Source organism: Microtus oregoni, unplaced genomic scaffold, assembly GCF_018167655.1.
Source record: "Microtus oregoni isolate MIOR12 unplaced genomic scaffold, Mior012 000028F_ref0000031, whole genome shotgun sequence".
In the NCBI taxonomy this organism is placed as follows: domain Eukaryota; kingdom Metazoa; phylum Chordata; class Mammalia; order Rodentia; family Cricetidae; genus Microtus; species Microtus oregoni.
Genome location: NW_024543087.1, coordinates 31,985,216 through 31,998,584, shown reverse-complemented (window position 1 = coordinate 31,998,584; position 13,369 = coordinate 31,985,216).

The following is a 13,369-nucleotide window of genomic DNA, read 5'->3' as shown; positions in this document are numbered from 1 at the left end:
GCTTCCTCTTCCTCCTGTGCGTCACAATGCTGCAGCCTGTCAATATTTGCATTAGAACATCCATGTTGCTCATCTTTAACTTGTTTAAAAACATATAATATGAAAGTATCCTCCACTTTTCATCAACCATATTCACAAATATTACTGCTGTTTTATGACTCCCATGTTCAAAATTCCCTCCCTTATGATGTATACTTTGATCTCTCTTCAATTCATTTGACGTGGCATGTCTTTGCCTAGCTGACCACCCAGTCCTCTGTTCTGTCTTTGTCCCTCCTGGCTCTTGCCTTCAATGCCTAGAACACTGTAACAGCTAATTTCAATCCATTATTTCTTTCCTATCACCTCCAGTTTGCTTTTGTGAACTCACAGCTGTTCAGTTCAAAGTGCATTTATGGAGTTACACAAATTAAAACAAACCGTATTCTAGGGAAAATGTTCAAAATATGATAAGTGGGCAGAGAATGATCTTAAATGTTATTAAACAGCATAATTTCAACCTTACATAAATAAATAGAATGCGTACATGTCTGTATCTGTATGTTAAGAAGATGGCAAACATGATCTTCCTGATCCTGTGTTACCAAATGTTTGTTTTTCTAAATGAGTTTAGGACTTCTGTATTTTAGAATATGTGATCTGCACCGTGTTAGATGACATTTAATTTTGTCTGATGCAAGAGGAAATATTCAGGGAAGCTGGAGTCATGCATACTGCCAGAGCCATCAAGTTTCAGAGGATAACAGATCATTTCTAGGTCACCAAAGATGACAAGTGCACTTTAAATAGAAAGAGGAACTTGGAAGAATTATATATTGTTCTCAAATGTCTGGATAGTAGCATAGAAAATATCAAAAAAATAGACAAACAATTTAATAAAGCACAATCTGCTTTGAAAATTTGCTCCTTCGCTCCAGCAGAATTTGATTTTTGGTGTCCTGTTCCTGATCTTTGCATCAACAAATTAATACATAATAGCGTCAAGATCTTTTTTTTTCTTTTGTCATTTTTTTATTTTAGAGTATTATTTATTTATTTAACTATTTATTTTTAAGGCAGGGTTTCATGTAACTTAGTTGGCTTTGAATTCTTCATGCAGCTAAAGAAGACCTTGACCTTCCGACCATCTTGTCGCCACTGTGACTGGTGCATGTGATACTTGGGTTTAGCCCAATGCTTCACCAGGCAGGCACTACTCTATTAACTGGTTTAAGCAATAGTACATAATAAAGGGGGAAAGCTATCTACAAAAGCTTAGAGAGCCCCAGGCAAAAGAATTGATAGTTTTCACTATATGTGTATGTGTATTTTGTTGTTGTTGTTGTCAATTCTATATCACCTTTGAAGCAGGCTTTAGTTTTAATGTGATGGAGATAGGTAGGTAGGTGAGAAACAATACTAATCTGTGAAGTAGGTAATTTGGATGTTAGTCTGGAGACTGCTAACTAGTTGTGAACTTGAACGAAAACACTGGTACCTCTTTTGTCTTTATCTTCTGAATCTTTGAAATGAAAACTTTGGGTTTAAGTCACTTAATAATTTTCTCTGATTCCAAAATCCAAAATCTATAAAGAATATCATAGGTCAACTGGCTTTACTCTGTATCTTACTTTACTCATTTGTAAATTGATGGTCAAAGTCCCTTTGCTAACTTTTCTATCTTCATTTTAATACATATGAGAAACAAGATAAGGCAGATATGAGATATACTGAACAGAAATATGTAGTCAGCTTTTGCAGCAACTAGGAAAAAGTCATTATAGACAGAGGGTTAACAGCCCTAGAAATTCATCAGATTTTTATCTCTTAAATGATTACTTGTGATACATATCATAGTGGTGTTTTTAATTTTTCATATTTCCAGGTTATATTACTGGAATTATATTATTATTTATATTATTTCATTCATGATTTAGACTACAATATTGGAGCTGTGATTGTATTGTTATTTGTGATAATGTAATCAAGTCAATTGAGATAAATATGAAACTCTGGTCATCCTGCTTTCTCTGTGCAGTACTGGTCTTTAAAGCATTAGACCTATTCCTTTGATGTTAGCTACATTTCATCATACTTTCACCCACATGGACCTCTTAATAAAGTTTGAGAAATAAGTATAGAAACTTATTTTGAGCATGTGCACTGATAACATTTTCCTAAACATTTATAAAACACCATTATTTTTAATGTCACAGTACTAGTTTTTCAGAAAATATGACACAGTGAATAAAACAATTCTAAAGTAAATTTTAAACTTTGGCATTATCTCAAATAATTACTATTGAAATGAAAGCTTTACTTTCTATTCAAACCACATTCATCTATGACTCAACTGTCCTAGCTCCAAACACATGACTATGAAGGACAGTAATATTTTTCCAAGCAGAAATATGTAATCAATATCAAGACTTTTTTTCAAAAATTAAACCTCCAACTCTGTGCAAATAATACTAACAAAAATCATGCTAATATACTTATGGGCATATTTAAGTCTCTCAGGTAAGCAGACTTTTGGGACTACCTGCTAAATCCGGTGTTTAAAAATTTTGAAGTTTAAAAATAACCTAGTTCTTTTCTCTTAAAGCTAATGTAAGTCCAGCACAATAAACTTTTCTTTTACATGATTGTGGTTATAAACAAGTAAATCAGAAAGTCATGGCCTAGTTTCAAGTAGATACATCAAGCTTAACTATGTGTAACAATTTATAAAATTAACTCCCAAATGTAATTTCAAATATTCCTTGTCTGCAATTGCAGAGCTTGCAATTAAAGTGGGAAAAGGACCTATAAAGTCTCTCTTTTTTTTTTTTTTTGGTTTTCCAAGACATAATGAACACTATCATGGTATGTCAACGTAGAAAATTTTATTTTTGCCAAGTGGTGATGACACACACCTTTAAGCAGGCAGAAGCAGGTGAATCTCTATGAGTTCGAGGGCAGTCTGGCTTACAGAATTAATTCAAGGATAGGCTCCAAAACTGCACAGAGAAACCCTATCTCAAGAAAAAAAATATGTATTTTCATGTTAACTGATTAAAATCTGTTAACATGAAACTACAGACATCACTTTCACCTTTGTGTTAAAGAATTTACACATAGCTCTTCGGGCGCTGAGACTGAATCCAAATCGGGAGGGGAACCGGGAGGGCGGTATTTCCGTTGTCTCAATAGCCTGCCTGCAGCAAGCAAGGTAGGCCCTTTGTGTACAAGCTACCCAAGCAGCACGGAGATCTGATCTAGGCACCAGGAGAGCCATCACTGGGGAGTGACATCACTGGGAAGGTACATCAGTGGGCAAGGAGACCTGATCCCGTAAAAGAAGATCCATAGAGGACCTTTAGGAGAAAGAGGTGGGCAGGTGCCAATGCAAGAATTCACCCAACAATCTGAAAAACAACATGAAACCACCAGAACCCAGCGACCTCACAACAGGAGGACATGAACACCTTAATCAAGAAGAAGTAGAAAAAATTGACTTTATGAAAGTGATAGAGGCCCTTAAACAGCATGTAAAAAACACCCTTATAGAAATGGATGAGAAGTATAGCAGAAAGTTTGAAGAATTGAGTAAATCAGTGAATGAAACCCTAGGAAACCAAGGAAAAACAATCAAGCAGATAATGGAAACAGTTCAAGACTTGAAAACTGAAATGGAGGGAAGGAAGAAAACACAAACACAGGGCCGGCTGGACATGGAAAATCTAGGTAAACAAATAGAGACTACAGAAACAAGCATAACCAACCGAATACAAGAGATAGAAGAAAGAGTCTCAGATTCTGAAGATACCATAGAGAAAATAAATGCACTGATCAAAGAAAACAGCAAATTCAACAAACACTCATCACAAAACATTCAAGAAATATGGGACACAATAAAAAGAGCAAACCTAAGAATAATAGGAGTAGAAGGAGAAGAAGTGCAGCTCAAAGGTCCAGAAAATATACTTAATAAAATTATAGAAGAAAACGTTCCCAACCTGAAGACAGATGTACCTATGAAGGTTCAAGAAGCATACAGAACACCAAATAGGCTGGATCAAAAAAAAAAAATCCCCGCGCCATATAATAATCAAAACACAAAGCATACAGAATAAAGAAAGAATATTAAGAGCTGCAAAGGAAAAGGCCAAGTTACTTATAAAGGTAAACCTATCAGACTTACACCTGACTTCTCTATGGAAACCATGAAAGCCAGAAGGTCCTGGATAGATGTACTGCAGAAGCTAAGAGACCATGGATGCAAGCCCAGACTACTTTATCCAGCCAAGCTTTCGTTCACTATAAATGGAGAAAACAAAATTTTCCAGGATAAAAACAAATTTAAACAATATGTAGCCACAAATCCAGCCTTACAGAAAGTAATAGAAGGAAAATCACTAACCAAGGAGTCCAACAATGACCACAATAACTCAGACATCTAGAGACCCTTCACCAGCACAACTCAAAGAAGGGAAACACACAAACTCTACTACTAAAAAAGTGACCGGAGTTAACAACCACTGATCATTAATATCACTTAATGTCAATGGACTCAACTTACCTATAAAAAGGCACAGGCTAAGAGATTGGATACAAAAACAGGACCCAACATTCTGCTGTTTACAAGAAACACACCTCAACCACAAAGACAGGCACCTACTCAGAGTAAAGGGCTGGGAAAAGGCCTATCAAGCAAATGGACCTAAGAAACAGGCAGGTGTGGCCATACTAATCTCTAACAAAGTTGACTTTAAACTTAAATCAATCAGAAGAGATGGAGAGGGACATTTTATATTCATATCAGGAACAATTCATCAGGATGAAGTCTCAATCCTGAATATCTATGCCCCTAATGTAAAAGCACCCACTTACATAAAGAAACATTGCTAAAACTCAAGCCAGTCATCAAACCGCACACGCTAATAGTAGGAGACTTCAACACTCCTCTCTCACCAATGGACAGGTCAATCAGACAGAAACCTAACAGAGAAATAAGAGAATTAATGGAGGTAATGAATCAAATGGATTAACAGACATCTATAGAACATTCCACCCAAATAGGAAAGAATATGCCTTCTTCTCTGCAGCTCATGGAACATTCTCGAAAATTGACCACATACTCAGTAACAAAGCAAACTTCCAAGTTACAAAAAAATATTAGTAACCACCTGTGTCTTATCGGATCACCATGGATTAAAGTTACAATTCAACAACAATGCTACCCCCCAGAAAGCCTACAAACACATGGAAACTGAACAGTCAACTTCTGAACCATACCTGGATCAAGGAAGAAATAAAGAAAGAAATTAAAGTCTTCCTTGAACTTAATGAAAATAAAGAAAGAACATACTCAAACTTATGGGACACTATGAAAGCAGTCCTAAGAGGAAAGTTCATAGCAGTAAGTGCCCACTTAGAGAAAACAGAGAAAGCACATATTGGAGACTTAACTGCCCATCTGAAAGCTCTAATAAAAAAAGAAGCAGATTCACTTAGGAGGAGTAGAAGACTGGAAATAATCAAACTGAGGGCTGAAAACAACAAAATAGAATCACAGAAAACAATCCAAAGAATCAATGAAACAAAAAGCTGGTTCCTGGAGAAAATCAACAAGGTTGATAAACCCCTATCCAAACTAATCAAACAGCAGAGAGAGAATATGCAAATTAATAAGATCAGAAATGAAAAGGGGGACATAACCACAGACACCGAGGAAATTCAGAGAATCATTAGATCTTACTACAAAAGCCTGTATGCCACAAAACTGGAAAATGTAAAAGAAATGGACACTTTTTTTGATAAATACCATATACCAAAGTTAAATGAGGAAAAGGTGAACAATCTAAATAGACCTGTTAGTCGCGAAGAATTAGAAGCTGTTCTCAAAAACCTCCCTACCCAAAAAAGAAAAGCCCAGGACAAGAAGGTTTCAATGTGGAATTCTACCAGAACTTCCAAGAAGACCTAATACCTATACTCCTTAATGTATTTCACAATATAGAAACAGAAGAGTCATTACAAAATTTCTTTTATGAAGCTACAGTCACTCTGATACCAAAACCATACAAAGACTCAACCAAGAAAGAGAATTACAGGCCAATCTCACTCATGAACATCGACGCAAAAATCCTCAATAAAATACTGGCAAATTAAATCCAAGAACACATTAGAAAAATTATCCATTTTGATCAAGTAGGCTTCATCCCAGAGATGCAGGGCTGGTTCAACATACAAAAATCTATCAATGTCATCCATCATATAAATAAGCTGAAAGAAAAAAAACCCATATGATCATTTCATTAGATGCTGAAAATGCATTTGATAAAATTCAACATACCTTTATGATAAAAGTCTTTGAGAGATTAGGGATACAAGGGACATACCTAAATATAATAAAAGTTATTTATAGCAAGCCGACAGCTAACATCAAATTAAACGGAGAGAAACTCAAAGCCATCCCACTAAAATTAGGAACACGGCAAGGCTGTCCACTCCCACCATACCTCTTCAATATAGTGCTTGAAGTTCTAGCAATAGCAATAAGACAACATAAGGGGATCAAGGGGATTCGTATTGGAAAGGAAGAAGTTAAACTTTCATTATTTGCAGATGATATGATAGTGTACATAAGCGACCCCCAAAATTCTACCAAAGAACTCCTACAGTTGATAAACACCTTTAGTAATGTGGCAGGATACAAGATCAACTCCAAAAAATCAGTCGCCCTCTTATACACAAAGGATATGGAATCAGAGAGGGAAATCAGAGAAGCATCACCTTTCACGATAGCCACAAACAGCATAAAAAATCTTGGGGTAACTCTAACCAAGGAAGTGAAAGATTTATTTGACAAGAACTTTAAGGCATTGAAGAAAGAAATTGAAGAGGATACCAGAAAATGGAAGGATCTCCCGTGCTCTTGGATTGGGAGGATCAACATAGTAAAAATGGCAATTCTACCAAAGGCAATTTATAGATTCAATGCAATCCCCATCAAGGTACCATCAAAATTCTTCACAGATCTTGAGAGGACAATAATCAACTTTGTATGGAAAAACAAAAAACCCAGGATAGCCAAAACAATCTTATACAATAAAGGAACTTCTGGAGGCATTAACATCCCTGACTTCAAACTCTATTACAGAGCTACAGTAATGAAAATAGCATGGTATTGTCATAATAACAGAGAAGTCGACCAATGGAATCGTATAGAAGACCCGGATTTTAACCCACAAACCTATGAACACCTCATTTTCGATAGAGGAGCTAAAAGTATACAATGGAAGAAAGAAAGCATCTTCAACAAATGGTGCTGGCACAACTGGATGTCAACCTGTAGAAGAATGAAAATAGACCCATAACTATCACCAAGCACAAAACTCAAATCCAAGTGGATTAAAGACCTCAATATCAGTCTGAACACACTGAACCTAATAGAAGAGAAAGTGGGAAGTACCCTACAACATATGGGCACAGGAGATCGCTTCCTAGGTATAACCCCAAAAGCACAGACATTAAGGGCAACATTGAATAAATGGGACCTATTGAAACTGAGAAGCTTCTGTAAAGCAAAGGACACTGTCACTAAGACAAAAAGGCAACCCACTGACTGAGAGAAGATCTTCACCAACCCCGCAACAGACAAATGTCTGATCTCCAAAATATATAAAGAACTCAAGAAACTAGACTTTAAAATGCTAATTAACCCAATTAAAAGATGGGGCACTGAACTGAACAGAGAATTCTCAACAGAAGAAGTTAAAATGTCCAAAAGACACTTAAGGTCATGCTCAACCTCCTTAGTGATCAGGGAAATGGAAATCAAAACAACTTTGAGATATCATCTTACACCTGTCAGAATGGCTAAAATCAAAAACACCAAGGATAGCCTTTGTTGGAGAGGTTGTGGAGAAAGGGGCACACTTATCCATTGCTGGTGGGAATGCAAACTTGTGCAACCACTTTGGAAATCAGTGTGGTGGTTTCTCAGGAAATTTGGGATCAACCTGCCCCAGGACCCTGCAATACCACTCTTGGGAATATACCCAAAAGATGCCCTATCATATGACAAAAGCATTTGTTCAACCATGTTCATAGCAGCATTATTTGTAATAGCCAGAACCTGGAAACAACCTAGATGTCCTTCAATGGAAGAATGGATGAAGAAAGTGTGAAATATATACACATTAGAGTACTACGCTGCAGTAAAAAACAATGACTTCTCGAATTCTGTATGCAAATGGATGGAAATAGAAAACACTATCCTGAGTGAGGTGTCCAGACCCAAAAAGATGAACATGGGATGTACTCACTCATAATTGGTTTCTAGCCATAATTAAATGACATTGAGTCTATAATTTGTGATCCTAAAGAAGCTAAATAAGAAGGTGAACCCAAAGAAAAACATATAGCTATCCTCCTGGTTTGGGAATTAGACAAGATTGCTGGGCAAAAAATTGGGATCTTGGGGGTGGAGTGGGAGGGGGGTAAGGGGAGATGAGGAGAGAAAAGTGAGAAGGGCAGGATGGGGGGAACTTGGGGAAACAGGATGATTGGGATAAAGGACCGTTGAATAGGGGAGCAGGGAAGCACATATCTTAATTAAGGGAGCCATGGGTTGGCAAGAGACTTGGACCTAGGGGGGCTCTTAGGTGCCCAGGGCGATGTCCCGAGTTAGTTCCTCGGCAGCTGAGGATAGAAAACCTGAAATGACCCTATCCTATAGCCATACTGATGAATATCTTGCATATCACCATAGAACCTTCATCTGGTGATGGATGGAGATAGAGACAGAGACCCACACTGGATCACTGGACTGAGCTCCCAAGGTCCCAATGAGGAGCAGAAGGAGGGAGAACATGAGCAAAGAAGTCAGGACCACAAGGGGTGCACCCACCCACGGAGACAGTAGGGCTGATCTATTGGGAGCTCACCAAAGCCAGCTGGACTGTGACTGAAAAAGCATGGGATAAAACCGGACTCTCTGAATATGGCGGACAATGAGGGCTGCTGAGAAGCCAAGGACAATGGCATGGGGTTTTGATCCTACTTCATGTTCTGGCTTTGTGGGAGCCTAGCCAGTGTGGATGTTCACCTTCCTAGACCAGGATGGAGGGGGGAGGACTTTGGACTTTCCACAGGGCAGGGAACCCTGACTGCTCTTCAGACTTGAGAGGGAGGGGGAGACTAGTGGGGGGATGTGGAGACGAGTGGGAGGAGGGGGAGAGAAATGGGAGGCTGGGATGAGGCAGAAATTTTTTTTCAATAAAAATAAATAAATAAATTTTTAAAAATCATGAATATCTATACATATGTATATATACATGTGTATATATATATATGCTTAAAGGTAAAATTTAAATATTTTTTATTTTTCCATTCAATTATTTACACTTCCTTTCCTCCTCCCAATCCCCTCCAGCTCCTCCACACTTTCTCCTTCCTCTCCCACCCTGCTTGAGAGAGGGCAGGGAACCCTGCCCTGTGTAAAGTCCAAGGCCCTCCCCCCTACAACCGGGCATAGGGAGCTGTGCATCCATATAGACTAGGGTCCCAAAAAGCCAGAACATGCCATAAAAACAAGTCCCAGTGCCTTTATCAATTTTAAGATAGTATCTGACATTGTTTTAAACAACTATTCAGCAGAAATATCTATCCGCTACATGTTCTGTCTTTCAATACAATTGACCTACATAATTAGTGCCCTGAAAATATTTCCGGGAATAAATTAAGAAAATTAGCAATGTTTTTATTTTAATAATTGATATGCGAGTGTCATATTTCAATCTGTTGATTTCATTGGTTAAGCAATAAAGATACTGCTTGGCCCTCGTAGGTTAAAACATAGGTGGGAGGAATAAACAGAACAGAATGCTGGGAGAAAGAAGCTGAGTCAAGGAGTCGCCATGATTCTTCCACTCCAGACAGACGTAGGCTAGAATCTCCCTGGTAAGCACACCTCGTGGTGCTACATAGATTAATATAAATGGGTTAAGAGGCTGAAACTAAGGGGCCAAGCAGTGTTTAAAAGAATACAGTTTCCGTGTAATTATTTCGGGGCATAAGCTAAAACTAGCCGTGCAGGCGGAGGGGGTGCCGGGGACGTAGCCCCGCCACTCCAATTATTACAACAAAAAATATCAGAAATAACTTTGAACTTTAAGGCTTTTTAAGACACACTTGTTAGCAACAACAAAAGTGTCAAAACTAGAATTGATTTTAGCATAAACAACAGGTGAGACTACTACTGTTTCTCATATTCAAAAAGAAATCTGTTTTTGTTTGTTATTTATTTTTTTTTAACTTGCATCAGATCTCACCATATAAAATTTTTTTGTCTTCAACTTTCCTTGGCTGTGTTTTTATCATCACTTTAAAACAACTGGACGGTGAACCTGGCATCCTAATGAACGTCATGAGTCCTGCAAAGCCCGGTAAATATGCAGTCAGCACGCCACTGCCCCTTGTCAACAAGGAACGGAGATATTACTGTACTATCTTAAATGTCTCTTCCTTTAGGCTGAAGACGGAATCTAGTTGTGATTTCGACAGTTACCAAATTATCAAAACTAGCGTAGCAACTCTTAATGAGCAAAACCATTAATGATCTTCCAACTGGAGCCCCTGTTCACATACCTCTCCTTGTTAGCACAGAATGAGGTGTTCAATCAAGAGACTGGGAATTGCAAGTAGCAGGGCACAGTTTTGAGTGGTGATTACAAGGGCGAGAGGGCGCGTGCCAACGTAACAGTCTTCTACCCGGCAGGAAGCTGAGCAACCTTCCCGTCTACATTTGTAAATCAGGGCTGATGATTCCAGCAGTCACCGGCAAGGAACATAGGAAACAATTATTTGCCCCATTCTTCCACTGCTTTAATTTGCTCTTAAAATGAACAAGACCATCCCCAGAGTCACTGGCGTTATGTCTTTAGAAATTTACAGCCACTCTAGGATTTTTTCTGGCATTGAAAGTCAAGCAAAAGCCTCAGTGGATAATTTAAACGAGAATTATTTCCTTTTCACAGAGACTTGATTTTTCAGATTTACTGACTTAAAATAAATAAAATATTCTCTGGGAGTTTTTTTGATATATTTACGCTGTGAAGTTTTAAAGCATAAAACATATTTGTTTAATATTTTTGTGTTTTTTTTTCATTTAAAATACTGTGACTTAGGCAATCTAGTTATCTAAGTTAATATAGCTAGTTAATCTAGTTAGTTAAGAAACAACTTATTTTAATCTGCTTTTGGGTCACTGAAAGTTTACAAATAATTTACAAAAAGAATTGCTTCAGGCTACCTATTTAAGTTCCTTCAAAGAATAACAGTGGCATAGCATCAAGCATGTTTAAGAGAATATATTTAAGAAAAATTTTATTTTTAAAATATGCATCATTTATCTTAAAGGAAAAAACTACCAGAAACAGAAAACTAAACCTTTTAGTACCAGTATTCTGGATTGATTTTATTAATATTAAGCATATATTTTTAACCAAATGGATTACTAAAATTAATTGAAATTTATGATCTATAAAGCATTTCTAGTTAGAAAAAAAAAGAGACACAAATATATATTAAATTTTTCTTCTGTGTTATAAAATCTACTATAATTTATAGATGGCCTATGATATTTCATCTCTATTTGTTAAGGGTAATGTATGTATTCCATTAAAGGAGGTATGCAAATTAATAACAGGTAGCAGAGTCAACATGTAAGATGACTGATTATACATTTAGGTCTATATAATTTCAGAAACTGTTTTATTATTATTTAATCTGAGAAGGAATTTTCCAAAAAAGCACTAAATACCAGCTAATTTCATTTCAAGCAAATACATTAAACACAGTGTCTGTAAGTCTACTATTTTCTTCATTAGATGCTCAAACTAGTAGCTTTTTTTTTAAGACTTTGATGTGTTCCTGAACTTGAAAACGTTATAGGGTACTGTGTTCATCTAAGCCAGAAAAGATAATGATATAATTGTAATTAATTGAAACTGACTTCTGAAAATCCACTTGGATAATATGATTAAGTTTACCTTGGAACAGATTAACAGATTTGCTAGGGAGCCTTGGTTTTTGTTTTGGCTTTTTTTTTTTTTGACTGTTGTTCCTGTGAGTTTATTTTCTGAATGGTGTGCTATTGGGTTTCCTGTACTAAATTAACAGTTGAAAATACAGCAAACTCATATGAGAAATCACCTGCAATGTTATATATTACAATCACATCCTTATCCCAACCCTACAGTGATCCCTGATGGATGATGCTCCTTTTCAAACAGAAGAACCTACTTCGTCAGCGTGTAGAGGGCGCTGCTGTTCATGGATTTTGAAAGTACCTAAAAAATAAACAGATTCACCAATTAATTTAATTTTTGCTTTTCAAAACCTGCCTGTAAATTCTAATGTCATTGTCAATGTGTAAAGTCTGGATGTAAATTGAAAGTAGCTGAAAAATACTTATGTAGTACAGAATTAAAGTTCTACCTGTCATCATGCAAATAAGTATTTTTTAATTATCTCTGATTTCTAGTTATCTAGGGATTATGTGGATGTTCCAATAGCTAGATTTTATATACTTTAATTTTCTGCCACTATAGTTATGCAAAAGAATAATAGTCTGGCGCCCTGGGTTGTAGGCTGAAAATTTAAGAATGCCATTATTTTCACATAAGGTAAGGACAAGTATGAAGTAAATAAAGGCACTGACTTCTGGGTGGAGATTGTGTGTTTTCAGTCCCATGCTACAATGTTCTGGGTGTTTGAAATTTTACAAAGGAAAGATTGAGGAACAGGTTCTAACCAGTGGTTGCCTGTATCAGGTATTTTTCTAAGCAAGCGTACATTTTTAAAAGTTATTGCACTAAACACGCTAGTTTTTGCATGGCTAATTAATGCAATCCTAAAGTAAAAAAGTTTTCTCTTATCATGTAATAAATATACAATTTTTTCTTTAATTACTTGAAGCTAAGCAGAAGAAATTAATTCTAATGATACACACACATACACACACACACACACACACACATATATATATATATATATATACTTCTGCCTTAAAATGCCCCAAGATAATTTTTTGATTTTTCTAATATTTTCATGAGTATATTAAAATTATATGGCTTTAAGAATTTTTCATTTGATATGAGTGCTATAAATAATTTCCAAGAAATCGAAACTAAAACAAATTTAAAGCAAATCTCATAAATACAAATTTTGGTAAGATATTGGTATAAGTCAAACTTGAAAGTCTTATGTTCTAGGTGCAGTACTATATCCAATCTGAATTCATGCTAAGCAAAACTAACCAGCACCTGGTCAGCAATGGCCAAAACTGAGTGGCATCTCCAGACTTAAAATGTATTTGCTGAGAAAACAGATGAGACACTAA